At 41.3% G+C, this 16704-nt stretch overlaps 1 protein-coding gene across 1 annotated transcript in view; it reads right to left on the bottom strand.

Moving 5' to 3' along the window:
• The window catches only part of TTC29 (tetratricopeptide repeat domain 29), a 165222-nt gene extending 152157 nt beyond the window's left edge, over positions 1-13065 (bottom strand). Inside the window, exon 1 of the mRNA XM_088660262.1 lies at positions 13034-13065. The gene's annotated coding sequence lies outside the window, so the exon portion shown is untranslated. The remainder of the gene's footprint in view (positions 1-13033) is intronic.
• Between the last annotated feature and the right edge of the window lie 3639 nt (positions 13066-16704).

Here is a 16704-nt window from a genome sequence, read left to right as displayed (position 1 = left end):
GCACACATATTGCCAAGCCCATCCCAATACATTTTGTAGCCTGAGGCAAAGGACAAGACAATGTCTCTCTCATTCCATATAAAAAAAAGGCAACCAGATTGGCAGTTGGACCTTATTTCAGTTCTGGTGACAAGGCAGACCTCTCTCCTGCACTTGAGGGAAGCAGGCTAGCTTAGGGGGTACAAAACTTCCAACATCTCCAGCTACCTCACTATGTCTAAAGGCAGGGACCAGCCCTACGGTACCTATCCCAATAAAAGAGGAAGCTGGCAGAAGGGCATGGCTCTACTTTTTAGAGGCGGTGGAAAGAAAAGAAATACCAGTTTTGAAAAACAGAAAGTCAGAGTGTATATGTAGCCCAATGACAATATAAATATATGATGAAAACCCTATGAACACCCAACCGAACAGTCTAAAAACAAAAACAAACCAACATGGAAAAAATGGTGTTAGACTTACAAAAGATTTTCAGACATGTACTTTGGTGGATTTCCCAGAGCAGACATTTTACAGTTGTGGAGAAAACACCCCAAACTTCCCTCTGCACATCTTTGCTGCCCCAAAATGGCATTACTGAGTGGTGTGGTGGTGAGGTGGATTAGTAAAAAATGAGAATCAAAATTAGAAATGTTACCATCAGAACCAACTACCGGTATTCCTTTCACACTAAAGCAAATCCTCTTAAACTAGTCTCTGTTAACTCATAGCCTTAACGGCAAGGCTGGGGAACCTGCAACCCTTCAATTGTTGCTGGACTCCAGCATCTATCAGCCCCAGTTATCATGGCCACTGGTCAAGGATGATGGGAGTTGTAGTCCTGGACGGTCAAAGGTCCCCTGTTCCTCCGCTTTTGGGTCACCATGTCCTTGCATGTTTTCTACCTTGACCCATATATTGTATGAAAGGCTATACTAAAAACAAGCTCAGCTCTTCGCAAATTAGAGAGGAGGGCTGAGGCCTATGTTATCGCCAGCCAGAAGATTATCTCTTCTTTTTTGGTGGAGGCTTCATGTTCTTTTGAGAGCCTGTGGTGAAGCTGTCACTCTCAGCCACACTCAGAGGCTTTTTTATTTTATTGTCCCTGTCAGTTAGCAGCCCAAGGTTACTGCCAGCTCTCTGTCAATGCTTTGATTTTTGTCAGCTATGGCCAGGTCCTTTTAGTTATCTGCTATCTTTTCAGCTTTGTTCAGCCTGAGCTCTACTTGTCTACTAATTAGCTCTTTGGAGATTTCCCTTTTAAAACTCACTATCACAGAGGACAGGAACCGTTCAAAAGTTTTGTGCTTCATAGAAATTCCATATTCATCCACATCCCATGCAGCCATCATTTTAAAATTAAAAGTGGCAGCTCAGGCCAATTTAAGGTATATAAGCCACGTAGCTTACCCTACGTGTGTGTGTGTGTGTTAAAAAAAAGATACTTTCAAGGTTCTTGATCAGGTATGGAGATGAATATCAGAGGCATCAACTGGGGCTTCCATCCCAATGACCAAGGTGTACAAATTAAAAAGAAACCATAACTTATTCACATTTTCTTTATCTTCTGGTGTGCAAATATTGTGCTAGCTGAATGTAAAAGAAGCACAACTTTAGGGTACCGGGGGGGGGGGGAGAGAACCACTGTAGCAACATCAAGAGTGGTCTTACATCTAAGGAGGGCCCTGAGGATGTCTTTGTTGTCAACTTCAGAAGAAAAGAGAGGAACAGAAGAGGAAACTGGCAGAAGGAATGGATGCCAAAGAGAACTCAAAGGATTAGGTCCGGGTGAGGTGATCGGTATTCGAAAACAGTCTGCCTTCTGGCTCTGATCTAAGGGAATAGGCTGGCAGCCAAGCCAGAGGGCATAACAGCACAAACACACCTTCAGCACACTGCTGGAGGCTTGCCTCAGTGCCTTAAAAATTGTGCTAGCAATTAGAAATCAAGGTGCACAGCAGCACTGGGCAAAAAGAAGAAGAAAAGAAAAAGAAAAAGGAGAGAGATTATGTTTATAAATAAAAGCCAGCTTTTTACATAATGCCCTGACTATTTTTATCTTCTGCACTGCCACTGCCACCACGATGATCACCCTTATTTTGTCACTAAATGACTCTCTCTGCCATCGCCACCCCCCACCCCCCATGGCTAATTCACTGATGCTGCAAGTTGCGGCTACATTGCACTTACATAGTGTTAATGCCTGGAAGATGAAAGTGAAAAACCTTTGAATATATTAATGCTATAACACAGATGTCTTACTTTTCAGGCTCTTTTTTTAGAAATATGGTGCGGTTAATAATGATGCAGATTGTGCCGGATAGATGAGCAGATGAAACAGGGGAATACAGATTAAATAAAAAAATTCTTCAAAGCTCAAGTTGGCTTCATAATTTAACTTCCCTACTTGTCAAGAGAGCAAGTTGTTAGGTGTAAACCATAGATCGTCGCATTGTTCCAAAGCATCTGGGCGTAAATGAATAACTTGAATCTAAACAACACTGCCACTGTAGTTCAGAGAACCTGAGATAAGGATACTTTAAAAATGGTTGGCTGCTCAGCTCCATGCCTGCTAATAATTAGACATAAGGCTATAACAGGGAATGGTTTTATAGATCTACCGTAGTTACAGGTAGGTAGCCCTGTTGGTCTGCCGTAGTCGAAACCAAATAAAAAAATTCCTTCCAGTAGCACCTTAGAGACCAACTAAGTTTATCATTGGTATGAGCTTTTGTGTGCATGCACAAAAGAGTGCATGCACACAAAAGCTCATACCAATGACAAACTTAGTTGGTCTCTAAGGTGCTACTGGAAGGAATTTTTTTATTTGGTTTTAGAGAGTCAGTCATCTCTCATTCAGTGCTTCTTCAGGCTTAGACTGCATGATCACAGTCTTGCTCTCAGGTGCAGACATTTACCATGAAGACCCAGCAGAACAACAGCCCTGCTTGCATTGTATACATTGGGGCAGGGGTCCCCAAACTAAGGCCTGGGGGCCGGATGTGGCCCAATAGCCTTCTAAATCCAGCCCGCGGATGGTCCAGGAATCAGCATGTTTTTACATGAGTAGAATGTGTCCTTTTATTTAAAATGCATCTCTGGGTTATTTGTGGGGCCTGCCTGGTGTTTTTACATGAGTAGAATGTGAGCTTTTATTTAAAATGCATCTCTGGGTTATTTGTGGGGCATAGGAATTCGTTCATATTTTTTCCCCAAAATATAGTCCGGCCCTCCACAAGGTCTGAGGGACAGTGGACCGGCCCCCTGCTGGAAAAGTTTGCTGACCCCTGCATTGGGGTATCTTCTGGATTGCATTGCCAGATGGAGATTGGAATAAAATAGATATGGGGGTCATCTTGGCATGCATGTGTGTGAAAAGGTTCGATGCACGTACCTAATCTGATGCCTATTCACATGCAGATCCAGCCCTTCAAGTTTGACAACAGAAGTGGAAAATGAGCCTCGTTTTGATTCATACAGAATCGTCCTGCTGTCCCTTGCAGTGCAGCACTGAGCATCATTCGATGCTGAGTTATGTGCAGAAAACACCAATTTCTGGATTTGCTCTTCACAGCTGCATCTGACATAGAATCATAGAATTATGGAGTTGGAAGGGATCACGAGGGTCATCTAGTCCAACCCCATGCATTGCAGGAATCTCTTGCCCAACATAGGACTTGAACCCATGACCCTGAAATTAAGAGTCTCAAGCTCTACTGCTTGAGCTATCCAAGGAGATGTACAAATGGAGCATTTGCTTCACGTGCATAAAATGCATAGTACACTAGTGCTCAGGGTGGATATTGTAAGGAATTTGGCTAAGTAGTAGGAGAAACTTCCTAACAGTAAAAGGTGCTGGGCAGTAGGGTGAACTATCTTGAGAGGTTCCTTCCTAGGGATGTGCGAACCTGACTATATAGTAGTTTTACTTGCTTGGCTATAAGACATAACAAAACATAAAGAACATTCAGAATTGAGCCGCAAATTTAGCTGGCTGCAAATTTAGTTGGCTGCCAACACATATAAGGAAACAGGCAAAATAATACAAATTTTAACGTCAAGAAGCAAAAAACATCCAAACTCACTAAGTGTGACAAAACTCTTCCTACAACCTAACTTGGACAAATATTATTCTCCAGGACCATTATAAGAGCACACTGAGCAATGTAGTGAACAATATCCTCTATAACCATTTCATGGGACACACAAAAGAGTAGTTCCAATGCTTTTCTTTCAAGAAAAGCAGATGGCATGACATTAAGTATTAGTTCTGTAAAGGCATTCCTAAATGGAGCTAATTAGATCCAAACAGTGAGCTTTCTGATAATCTGGCTTGATATAGGGATACAGCCTAGAAAATATCAATGAATGGGTAATTAGCATATCAGTCAATTAAGCCTTCCTTCCCATACAGGATAGGCCTGAACTATCATTTAGCCACTGACTAGATCTTAGTTCACTATAAAGATCTCTGGCACGTGTACCTAAACCAGCTAATCACTTTTGAAACTTTAAAGGCGTGCAATGGCACAATTAACATTCTGTTATTGAAATATAAGACCTGGACTAGTATTCTAGCCCAGCAGAGGGCCAACCACTTCTGCACAAATATAAATGGCAGGATTGCCAACAAGTAAAGTCAATACTTTATTTAGAAAGGAGTTCTGAACTTTCTCTAACTCCTGGACTAATGGTTGGCTGAAACCTCAGAGCTCTACACTGAATAAAATACAGCGAAGAAGCTTGGCTCATTTTACCAATCTCTCCACATTTTATTTTTTTAAGGTCCTCATAAAAAAATTTCTCCTAATAAACACATATTTGTATATGAATATTTTGCACAATGTACACATTTTTATAAATAATCAGAAAGAGAAATGGACAAATAAAAGCATGCAGTGCATATAGTACCCCGCTATGCTTTTTGTCTAAATCTCAAGAGCCTGTGGCTTCTAGACGAGGCTGTGTTGCCTCCATATTTGGGATACCAACTACTTCTGAAGGCTGAGTGGCAAAACCCAGTCCTCCTGGGGAAAACCATAGTCCTTTATAGAATATGTAAAACTTAATCCGGTATTTGTGTAAATGAAACAGTCCTTCAAATAAAGGTAAAGGGACCCCTGACCATTAGGTCCAGTCGCGGATGACTCTGGGGTTGCGGTGCTCATCTCGCATTATTGGCCGAGGGAGCTGGCGTACAGCTTCTGGGTCATGTGGTCAGCATGACTAAGCCGCTTCTGGCGAACCAGAGCAGCGCAAAAAAATGCTGTTTACCTGCCCGCCGGAGCGGTACCTATTTATCTACTTGCACTTTGTGCTTTCGAACTGCTAGGTTGGCAGGAAAATCCTTCAAATACCTGAGTGCTAAAGTATATGCCCCATTCTACCCTAGCCATAAGAAGGTGGGCACCCCTTTCCCAAAGCCTATGTACTTCAGGAGTGTCTAACCCCTCATAAGCCAACCCAGCCTTCCAAAAAATAAAAATAAAAATCTTGTGGGAATCTTGTGAAATTGGAGTGCAAGGTGTATATAACCTTCTCTGTAAAGGATCCAACAGTGCAGAACATTCTCCCTTGTAAGAGGCCTACTGCACATGATTTAGAAGGCATTGAAAACCTTCCTTTTAAAAGAGCATTCACTGACTGAATATAATTACAGTGAAGATAAATTGTATTAGCAATACGACACCAATTAATTAGCATTCATATTTTTGTATTAACGTAGCTTTAAAAATGTTACGAGTTACTTTCTTCCTCTGTAAAAAGATGGATATGTTTCAAATATAACTAAGTAAATCGGCCTGTCCTAAGTGTCTAGAAATCCACAGCCTTATTTTTATAGCATTTTATTAATGAATGAGTTGTTTAACTAATCGTACAATTAAAAGGCCATTTGCCAGGAAAATCTGGCTTGAAGTTGAGCATCTATAAAAACAATATCCCCCCCAAAATAAGGGAAAATATCTGAGTATACTCAAACTACCAGATTAATCCTTGATAACACCTGAAGGCTCTAAAGCTATCCCACCTACATTTTCCTGTAAGTAAACCCCATTGTACACAGTAGAATTTCTTTCTGAGAAAACGTGTGGAGAACCATGCTTTCCATGTAGCAAAATTCAGAAGAAAATCTGTGAGTCATTTCAGTATTTCCTCTTTTGGAAGCTAATGAGTTTGGTGGTTTGTTCATGTTTGGTTCTGGGCAACTTTTGGAACATAGTTTTATTCTAAATAATGGACTAAACTATGAGTGAGGTGAAAAATATAATTAATAACCAAGCAGGGAATGTAAAAATGCAACTTCTCTGTGCCTTAAAAGCAATGAGCAGCCTACCTGGTCCCTTTTGGGCTAAGCTGTTTGATCAGCTTCCGTTAGTCTCTGTGGATGTCCTTATACTAGTCTAATTGAAGGACCCCTGTTCTCTTTTTATTTTTGCTCTATGAAAAATGCATTGGAGATGTCTTATAATGAACTTTGATATGGTGAAATGATAATAATGTCCTAATTATATATAAAAATGTAATTACACTTGCTACTATTATAGAAAAACTCCCTTTATAATGAAGTGTTATGTTGGAAAAAAGATTTCATTATAGGTGGATTCTTTCACTTGTTAATTTGGCCTCTGATTCATCACTTTAATATTAAAAAAAAATCTTTCGAAGTTACTTTTGATGTTTCTCATTTATGGTTCATTGCACGGCACTCACACCGTAAGATGCCAAAACGGCAAACTTTTTTAAAGATATGTGTAAGAAGAACCTGCTCTTTCTTTAGAAAGATGAGGAAGGAAAGACTCTTACTTCTCTAATTTCTTTGGCAAAAGTGTTCTCTGGTGGAACATGGAGCTATATAGATCTGGAGCAATGGCCATACTGATTAGTCACCTTCACTCAAAGCATTTCCCCAAGAGCCTTATTGAATATTAAGACGATTGATTGAATAATTAAAGTCTACACAGGGAGCAAATATCAGGATAAATGTGATGCTGTCACAGCAAAGGGGGAAAGGGAGAGGGTTCATTGTCTCTCATTCTGGAATCAACTACCACCACCTTCACCAACCTCTTACTGTCCAGATGTTTTAGACTACAGATCCCATCACCGTGCTGATGGAAGTTGTAGTCCAGAACATTTAGAGGGTGCCAGGTTGGTGAAAGCTGACCTAGTGTTACTGTCATTTTGGTATTAAATAATACATGGTTCCTCTGCAAATGCAATGTGTGCCCTTTCTCATGCGTTAGTTCAGTTAGCTTCGGTAATAGACTCATAGTTGACCTAGCACCAAAAAAACCCAGGTTTGCCCTGAAGATCTGAAAGATTTGCAAAGCCACTCCAGCACTCCTGCTGGTGTAGTTGTACTGTGCTGACCTCTCCACTGCTTCACTTCTGCAGCTCTCCCTCCTGGTAAGCATAAGTGATTCACCTGCCTGGAAGCTAGCTTAATAGCTCCATCCCACATGGTGAATCACTTCTGTGAGCTGTCCTTGGCTTGCATAGAGAAGTAAAAGTAAGTAACATACAATTTAGGCATGCACATTTGTTTTTATTTTTTATTTTGCTGACTTTGTGTTTTATTGATTATCTAACCATGGATAGGACAATTCCAGCAGTCTCAACACCATCTCCAAGAAAACCTTAGCTCCAATTTCATGGAGCATCAGTCTACCAATAGTTGCTAGTAATAGTAGGTTTATACTGCCTTCAGGATCAGAGGCAGTATGCTAGCCGTTTGGGTTGACAGGTGGGAGAGTGCTTTTGCGCTAACATCCTGCTTGTGAGTTTCATGCAGGTATCTGCTTGTTCACTGCGAGAACAGAATGCTAGACTACATAGTGGCTGGGGTAACCCAGGCAGATGGGCGACATATAAATAAATACATCATCATCATCATCGTCGTCATCATCATCATCATCATCCAATAGGGCTCTTCTTAAGTTGCTAGAGTCATAATTCAGAAATGCATGTGTATAATGGAGACATTAAGGGTGTGCATCAATTCTGTGTGTACTTTGAATCACAAGATGAATCGGGCTGATTCAGGGAAGGTTTTCACATTTCTGAGTTCAATTGAGGCACATCAAGGACTTTGCAAGTTTCTTAGTGGCTCTGAGGCCTTGGCTCTACAAAAATGGTGTGGTTGTGTCCCTCTCCTGCCAGCTGAGATACAAAAGCAAACTAACCACAGAAGTACCCAGAGCTCGAGAGGGGAGGTGTGGGAGAGTTGTGGGGGGTGTCTTTCATTTTGATGAACAGGTCCAGCTTTTAATCACAAGGATTTATTTCCCCAGGGCACACCAATCACTGTGATTTGGGGAACAGCTTTAAAACTGTGCATGCTTTTCACATGCATCTATGCCTCCCCCTATACAAGTCAGTGGAGAAATTTCAATTGTATCCCCCAAACTCCTTGAGTTTTTCCTGAGGATCCATGGTGTTTCTTCCACCCCGCTTCCCTATGCAACAGAGAGCTCTCCATCCTCTCTCCAAAAATCTGTAAGGGGAGGGATGCAGAAACCCACCCACCACCAGACATAACAGGGGCTTTGCTTGGGGGAGGAGAGGGTTCATGTTATTTTGCCAACACCTCTGCTTCTGATTGTTCTTGCCCCAAATGGTAAGGTATGCCAGGACAATCTCTGCATATATCATATCAAAGTTTGGCAAGCTTCATCTGCTCTGAAGGTACAACCATTCCTGAAGATCAAATTCTGACAGAGAGTGAAAAAGCCTGGGTGTATCTGCCTACAATTTGACAGGCTTAACCCATGCTTGCTGCAGGAGCTCTGTGCCTGCAAATTCCATCAACTTTGGCCCAAAGGGAAGAATGTTAAAGTCATTTTTAGATTCCCCCTTATAATGAATAGGGAACAGAGCTTCATTTCATACCGAGCGGCTTGGAAGATGCAGCACAGATCAAAGCAGAAAGGGCACAGAACAAAATACTGAGAAAACAGACAGATGCAAAGCCAAACTTGGGGTTCGTGCACACCCTAAGCTCTAAATATCAAACCATTGGTGTGCAGCCACACACCACGGGGATTTTTTGCCATACCACCCTGTTTGTACTGCCATGGCAAAACATGATTCTGCTGAGTTTCCCCTTGGCAGTACAAAACTTAAAAAAAACAAAACAAAACAAACCCCTATGCATGATACAGATGGTTTTACATGTGGCAGCTTCCAAATGGTTATAATAATGCCCAGTCAGCCAGTGTAAATGAGGCATCATACTGTGAGAAATAAAAACAGGTTTCTTTTCATGCCACTCAAGATAATAATGTTCTACTGTCCTGCAATGACCCAAGGCTTTCTGTAGCAGAAAATCAAAATTAAAAAGGCTAACCTCAGGGGGTGGGGAGGAAGCCATGATACAGTATTTTCTTTAGAAGGCCATTGTAGCCTTCAGCTTTCCTTTGGGTGGTCCCATTAGTGCAATGTACTTGTACAACATGCACACATACACAAACACTGATGATACCACAAACCTTTTCTCTATGAACTAATATTTTTCTCGGGCAAAGAAAATTAACATGAGTCAAATAGAGGGACAATTATTGCTCACATCCTTTCTTCAGTTGCATCCTGATGTTCTGAATATACACTACAAAGAATTCCGTGAATTCGCAGTTTCAGCTGTGATACACCAAAGCTAAGGCATAGTAACTGAGGCAAATGTTGACCAAAGAAAAACAAAAAAGGCCGCTATTATGAGATATCCATACCAGTGACAATTGGAATGGCTGTGGCTCAGTGGTACAGCATCTGCTTTTTATGCAGAAGGTTCCTGGTTCAATCCCTGACCTCTCCAAGTAGGGAAGGGAGAGATTCCCTGCCTGATACACTGGAGAGCATGCTGCCAGTCAGTGTAGGTCATACTGAAGTAGATGAACCAATGAGTCTGACTCAGTATAAGGCAGCTTCCTATGTTCCTATAAGACTAACACATAAAACATGGATTCACACAAACACAGCTGTAATCCATGCTCTGGTGGCCTAGCATTTGGATTACTGCAATGGGCTTCATGTAATGCAATGCCCTTGAAAATGATTAGGAAGCTGGTGCAGCTAGTACAGAATGCAGCTCCCCAGTTACGAACTGGGGCAGCTACACAGGATCATGTCACGCTGATCCTAAAACCACTGCATTTGTTGCCTGTGTGCTACCAGGCTCAGTTCAACATATTGGTAATGCCCTAAGTGCCTCTGGTCCAAGTATCTATTTTATTTTTATTTATTTAAACATTTATAAACCACACTTTCACAGGAAAGATAACAAGATGGTATACAACTGGGGGAAAAACCCCACAGAGAAACAATTCCCCAGCACATTTAACGGACTACAGTTCACAGGATTCTTTGGGAAAGCCAAAGATGCTAAAGTGGAATAAGAGTGCTTTAACTGTATCGTGTGGATGTAACCGAAGCCTGAATCCAACCTACTAACTTCATAAAAGAAAACCTAGTTTGAGAAACAGAGTGTTGAAAACCTATCCAATGCTACAGCTCTTTTGAAGAAAACATTTCCGATTTTACATACTATGTAACTTGGGATCACGTACTACTAAATTATTATACTAAATTATAATACGTAATGCCCGCAAGTCACCCAACTTTTGCCCTTGTCCCAGAAAATTTACAAAATACAGTACCTACTGTAACTCATACTCTGTTGAAAAGGTTTAACCCATGGATTCCTTTCTTACCTACTTTCTGAAACTCACAACATTTTTCTTGTTGCGCGTACTACCGACATTTTTTATCCACTAGTATGGCACTTTGAATCCTAGTCTTTGGGGAGCGCTGGGAGATATTTTAGCATCTAATTCTTCAAGTCACTCATTAGGGTGATGAAAAGCGCATGATGAAGGGGCAGTGCGATGTTCGAAGAGCTGGGGGTTCCTGTTGCCTTGAATTATTCACGAGTCAATATTCCAGTGGCCTGCTCCTGCCTGCCTGCCTACAGCAGGTGGTACCTCGCCGCCTTTCACTTGGAAAAGCATCTGCTTGCTCAGAGCCTCCCAAGAGCCTGCTAGAGTCATTTGTTCGATTTAAGACAGACACTGTCATTATTCTGTGCAACACTTCACAGAAATAGTTCCTACTAAATGCCTGAACCATCTGAGCAGCACCAGGCGAGCTGCAGGCCTCATAAATAATGCATCCATGCTTATCAATAGATTTAGACAACTGGTATTTAGAAGCTTCTTCAGAAGGAGTGGTTTTTTCACACCAGTTAGCTTCATTCTGTCAGTTCCTTGATGTAGACATTACATCCAACTGAGTTCTGAAAGCCAGAGGTGCAAAAATTGTGTTTGAGCTACTCCCTTCCTTTGGAGCACTGTTTGACTGATGCAACTCTTAAGATCCTTCCTTCTGTTACACTTCTTTTTCTTCTATTTTCCTTTTTGTGTGTGTGTCGGGTGGGATGTGCGTGGAATGATAGAGATTTTTCCCCCCTTCTGTTTATTCTTTAAAAAGGGAAACTTGGCTCTCTTTTTTTACTCTGAAGCTGTTGCAAGTGGGTCTCCTTTCGTAAAGTTCCTGGACACATTTTTGAAGGTATACATTAAAAGGAGGTTAAGCTGCTGCTTCACTAAGTTCATCCGCCTATGAGAATTCATGCCAACCCTGCCGTGACAGTAAAGATAATAATGTAGAGGTATAATTATTTGGAGTAAAAACGCAAGCCTCCATCCTGTGGCAGTTATATATGGGTAGGCCTTGGCAGGCAACGGGCCTTCCATCTAAAGAGGAGGGCTTTCATTGGCTAGTGTGGTAATAGGACTAGCCAATGGCAATGATCTCCCTATTCTCACAATTAGATGCCTGTGACATTTGTATAATTCCCACCTATGTATATAGCTAGTTCTTGGGTCAGGATGAAATTATTGAAGAGAGAGCTTCCTGTAGCAGTTGGTGAGAGGAGGAAGTCAGTGTGAGCCTAGAGGCCTAGGAGTAAGCATGTCTGTTTGTGTTTGAGTTTACCTGAAATGCCTAAGAAAGACAGCCCTGCTGGGCAACAACACACCACCCTCAAAGCAAAACAGACCTGTCTTGCTGAGGAAGTGATAGCAGTTTCCCAGCAAGCAAAATGCTGTGGAATTGAAACCCTCCCACGATAGGCCTGACTGCAGAATAACAACTAGCTGGATGACACACAGCAACAAAATGTCCAGCAGGAAAGCTATTAGTTAGGGAATACCCTTGAATGCTGCCTTGAATTCCTTGGTGGAAGAAAAGCATGTGCTATGAAACAATAATTGGCAAACTACACAGAAGGTTAGACAGTGGCATGTATTCAATGGGCACACCAAGATATGGTATTTGTGTGCAATTGACCCCAAAGATGCAGACATTTACCCCTCTTCTTAAAGTCTCATCCAATCCAAGACTCGCACAATAACATGGCCCCTGTTTCATCAATTCATTGTGCAGAATTTGGCCTCAGCAGTTAGCTCAATCTTCAAACGTCTTCTGTGAGAGTAAATACCTGTAGGTGGAGACTGGAGACATAGCTGCTACTATGTCTATGCACACAGTTGAGCTTTGCTTTTCAAGTATCTGCCAGAAGCACTACACTCAGAATAACTGCAATGCCCCAAGGACAGAATTCTAACATGGGAAATATATCTATTATTTCTGATTTTGTTAGAAAGATAAAATATTCTCTCTCAATCGTTGTATGCAAATGTATGGCATAGGTGGAAATGGCATGAAAGTTTCAACTATGGCTTTATCCATTTTAATTTTTTTTAAAAAAAAGAGAAATGAGTGTTCTCACAATCAGAGTTGCAATTTAAACAAAACGTTTTGCAAAGGCATGAATTGATGGTATTGGCCTTCTTTGCATTCTTAAGAAGTAGGCTCCAAAGCAAGTGTAGTACATCTCCTGTACTCAAATGCATTTTATGGATGCATAAGCCAAGTATCTGAGTTTAATAGATCAGAGGGGCTAAAACAGTAGTCTTCAGCATTTTGAGACCCCAACCTACAGCCCCACTGTACAACATGGGACCCATTTAAAATTCCTTAAAATACATGATTTCACTTATCTTCCTCCCTCTGTTTTTATCAGGGCAAACCTACTGATAATTCTTTCTCCTCGGGGAACCCTGGGAACTGCAGTCTGCAGGGAGGGAGAGATTTCTTTAACATAAAATTATAACTACATAATAATGCATACATTACTGAAAACACCACATAAAAATGCATTATATCAGGAACAATCCTTGAATACATCTCTGCACAGAAAAATGTGTATATATGGCCCCTAAAATGCTGAGGACGTTTCACAAGGATTTTATTTTTATTTAAGGAATCTCAGATCGATGCAGAAATGGTGGGAATGTAATATTGTGAAAGTGAGAAACTGAGACAAACCAAAATTGACAGATTCATCTATCACTATTTACAGATTGATCTGTGCAAATAAGTTCTCAGTAACCAAACATTGCTGTGCTGAGCCAAATAAGGAGATCTTCCCTTGCTAGATCAGAAAATGTAGGCAGAAACTAGATGCATGTCCAAATGTCTCTGCTGTCTATGCACATGACATTACTTTCTTCTATGGGTGCACACTGGAACACACACCACCATCCACATTTGCTGCTACAAGTTGCAATATTGTAAAGCACAGTGGGGGATGCACTGTTGGCAAAATAAAATCTACATGTAATAGTAATACTACAGTGCACACAAATCATCTGGGGAATAAATTTTTCAGAAATGCTTTCCTTTATCCTCTTAGGTCCTGACTTGCTTGTCATAGCTCCTGAGTCTTCTACTTGATGTGCTTTTGCACATAAGGGTGGAAGTTTGCTGACCACAATAGGGCATGCACTAGTGGGAAGCAGCATCTCTGACTTCACATTCTCCAGTGTGAAGAACAAAGGTTAGAATCATCCGTATTGGCTAATAAGAAGCTAAGTATACCAGGAGATTTGATTGGTAAGCTTTTCTCTCTCTTTTTTTTTTTGGTCATGCTGCAGCTCACCATATCCTGGGCATTTCTCAGCTTTTAATTCTTTACAGGGCCGTCTCAAGCATGTCGGGCGCCCTGGCACCGTGGTGCAGAGATTGCTCCGGTGCCCCTGCCCTGGTGGGCGGGCGGCGTGCCCCGCGCGGCACCCCCCTGCCAGCCCGGCACCCCGCGCCACCCAGCCTAACCCTAGAGGCGGCCCTGATTCTTTATTGGATGCAAAAGAGGAACAGGCTTGATCCCTTGGGGTAAAGACAGACGGAATCTTGGAAGTAGTTTGAACACACATTCTCTGCTCTGAAAGGTCAGTAAATGTGTTTCTTTCCAACCACTTTCAACACACATTATAATGCGTATGTCTCTCTCCATGCTTGGAGTCTTACTTCCGCCTTCACCCATAGTACAAGAAGAAGCTCCCATAGATACTTTCCAAACCTGGTTTCCTCTTGAGCTGGCCACTGAGATGTGTACAGTGGAACCTCGGTTTATGAACATAATTGGTTCCGAAAGTCTGTTCATAAAGTGAAGCGTTCATAAACTGAAGCGAACTTTCCCATTGAAAGTAATGGAAAGTGAATTAATCCGTTCCAGATGGGTCCGCGGCATTCGTAAACCGAGGTGTTCATAAACCGAGGTTCCACTGTATCAGCAAATGCTGGTTCACCTGTCAGTCTCATCACTGACAGCCTGACCTCCCTCCCTCCCCTCTCTCTTTAAAAATAAACAATAAATAGTCCTGTGGCACCTTGATGGCTAGCATATTTTTGACATGATAAATCTGTTTCTTATTACGGGGCAGTAGGGCCAGCTCCAGTTTTAAGGGGATCCTCAGCAAAGTAGCCTTAGGTAAGCCCTCTCCAAGGTTGGTGACCCCTGGCTGTAGGGTTACCTGTGTTGGAGACAGAGGTTTGGAAGAGAGATTCCAAGTCTTCAGTAATAGAGTTAAGCACAATGCTGATTGTTCCAAGAACATTAAAACCTCAGTTAAAATTTAATCTCTCCTCACCCACCTTTAAACAAACATTCCCCACACAAATATTTAAGGTAGGATAAATCAAAGACACTTAGTTTTCCAAATATGTGAAGATTTTACTCACAGTGTTTCCAGGAGTTACAACTTACAAGTCTCTATCCGCTGGCAGTAAAACAAAGATTGAAGAATGGTCCCAAACAACTTAAAAGAAAAAAGTACTTGGTTTCATACAAAAGGCTCTCTTTTGGAAAGATTCTGTTCACTTGCAGCATTTTGCTGAGCCGGCGGAAGGTCCCTAGTTTAGTTCCCAGTTTCTCCAGGTAGGAGTGGGAGAAAGCCCTGTTTGAAATCCTGGAAAGCTGCTGCCAGTCAGGGTGGACAATATTGAGGTAGACTTAATATAAGGCAGCTTCCTGCATTCCTAACAAAGCAAGTTTTGGAGACTCACTAGAGTAAAATTTGTAGAGTATTGGACAAAATAGGAGCAAAATATGATAATGATTTTCAGAAAGCTAGGATATTCACTGGCCCTCTGAGATTCACCTCTCCAGTCTAGATATAGTGTGAAGATTCTGTCTTGGTGAAATACTTTCTAGAATACTTCATTTTACTTTCATTCTAGTCATTGCCACTCCATATTCCAAGTCTCCCTCCTTGTTCAACGCAGAGCTGTGAAAATACTCTGACAAAATAAAACCAGGCTAATCATTTCAAATTATTTTACAGGACATACATATAATCATATTTGATTAAATTAGCAGTGGTGTCAGAGGTCAACACATTTGGTAATCCAATGCAATAGTTTAGTAAAATATCATTCTCAGCAATGAAAAGGGGTGGTGGTGAAAATACACACTCTTGGAAATAATACTAGCGCAATTCATTTCTGAAAACTATGGAGACCTCCTGGATGAAGAATGTAGTTATTAAAGGTAAAAGTGCACGATATGCTGTAATGAAATGTTTGTGCTGTACACTTCATTAAATGGTTTGCAGGCCACCTGGGAAATTCCATCTCTCACGCACAAAGCAACAATGTTTATACATCGTTATCACCAGAGGGAGTGCATTGAGCAACCCTAAAAAAAGAGCACGGATTGCTTCATAAGTTAAATCTGAAGAGGAAAATACAGCTGCAAGCAAAAATCTGTTTAAGGCTCCTTTCCAGGAGAGAGGAACCGGTGTTTATTCTGCCACAAGAGGTGTGGCTCTTTATTCATGACTGAGCACTTAATGCAAACAGGAATAAGATAAATTAGGAGCTCTGAAGTTACTTTGGAATGATGGAAATTTAAAAAGCTGACATTCTGCCTGCAAGCTTATGTCCAGGTTTTTTATTATTATAAAAAAAGTGTCTGTCATACAAGACACCAAACAGGTTAAAAATTCAGAGAGCACAGTAGGGGGTCTTCCTGAAGAATTCAAAGATCTGATCTGATGACTGTTTTGATTTACAATATTTAAAGGTAGAAAATATAGGGAATAAAACAAAACAGAATTTCACATGAACTTCAGAGGGGGGTCCTGGACTATGGGCATGTTACCTAGAATAAATACCCATGACATTTCCATGAACATTTCATGAGCTCATCATTTGCGTAAGGAAATCTGCTTTAATATTTGAGGAAGCATCTTGAAATGGTATTGCTTGCGGTACATGTTTTACAGTTTTAATTTGCTCTCAGCTATTCTTTATGTCAGAGTTTCAGCCCGCTGCACATACTACTTTGAAGACAAAAGAATTCACCAAAGACTCAGACTGTCTCACATCATG

This window comes from Zootoca vivipara, chromosome Z1, assembly GCF_965207765.1.
Source record: "Zootoca vivipara chromosome Z1, rZooViv2.hap1.1, whole genome shotgun sequence".
NCBI classification, from domain to species: domain Eukaryota; kingdom Metazoa; phylum Chordata; class Lepidosauria; order Squamata; family Lacertidae; genus Zootoca; species Zootoca vivipara.
This window is presented reverse-complemented; position numbering and strand designations above follow the sequence as displayed.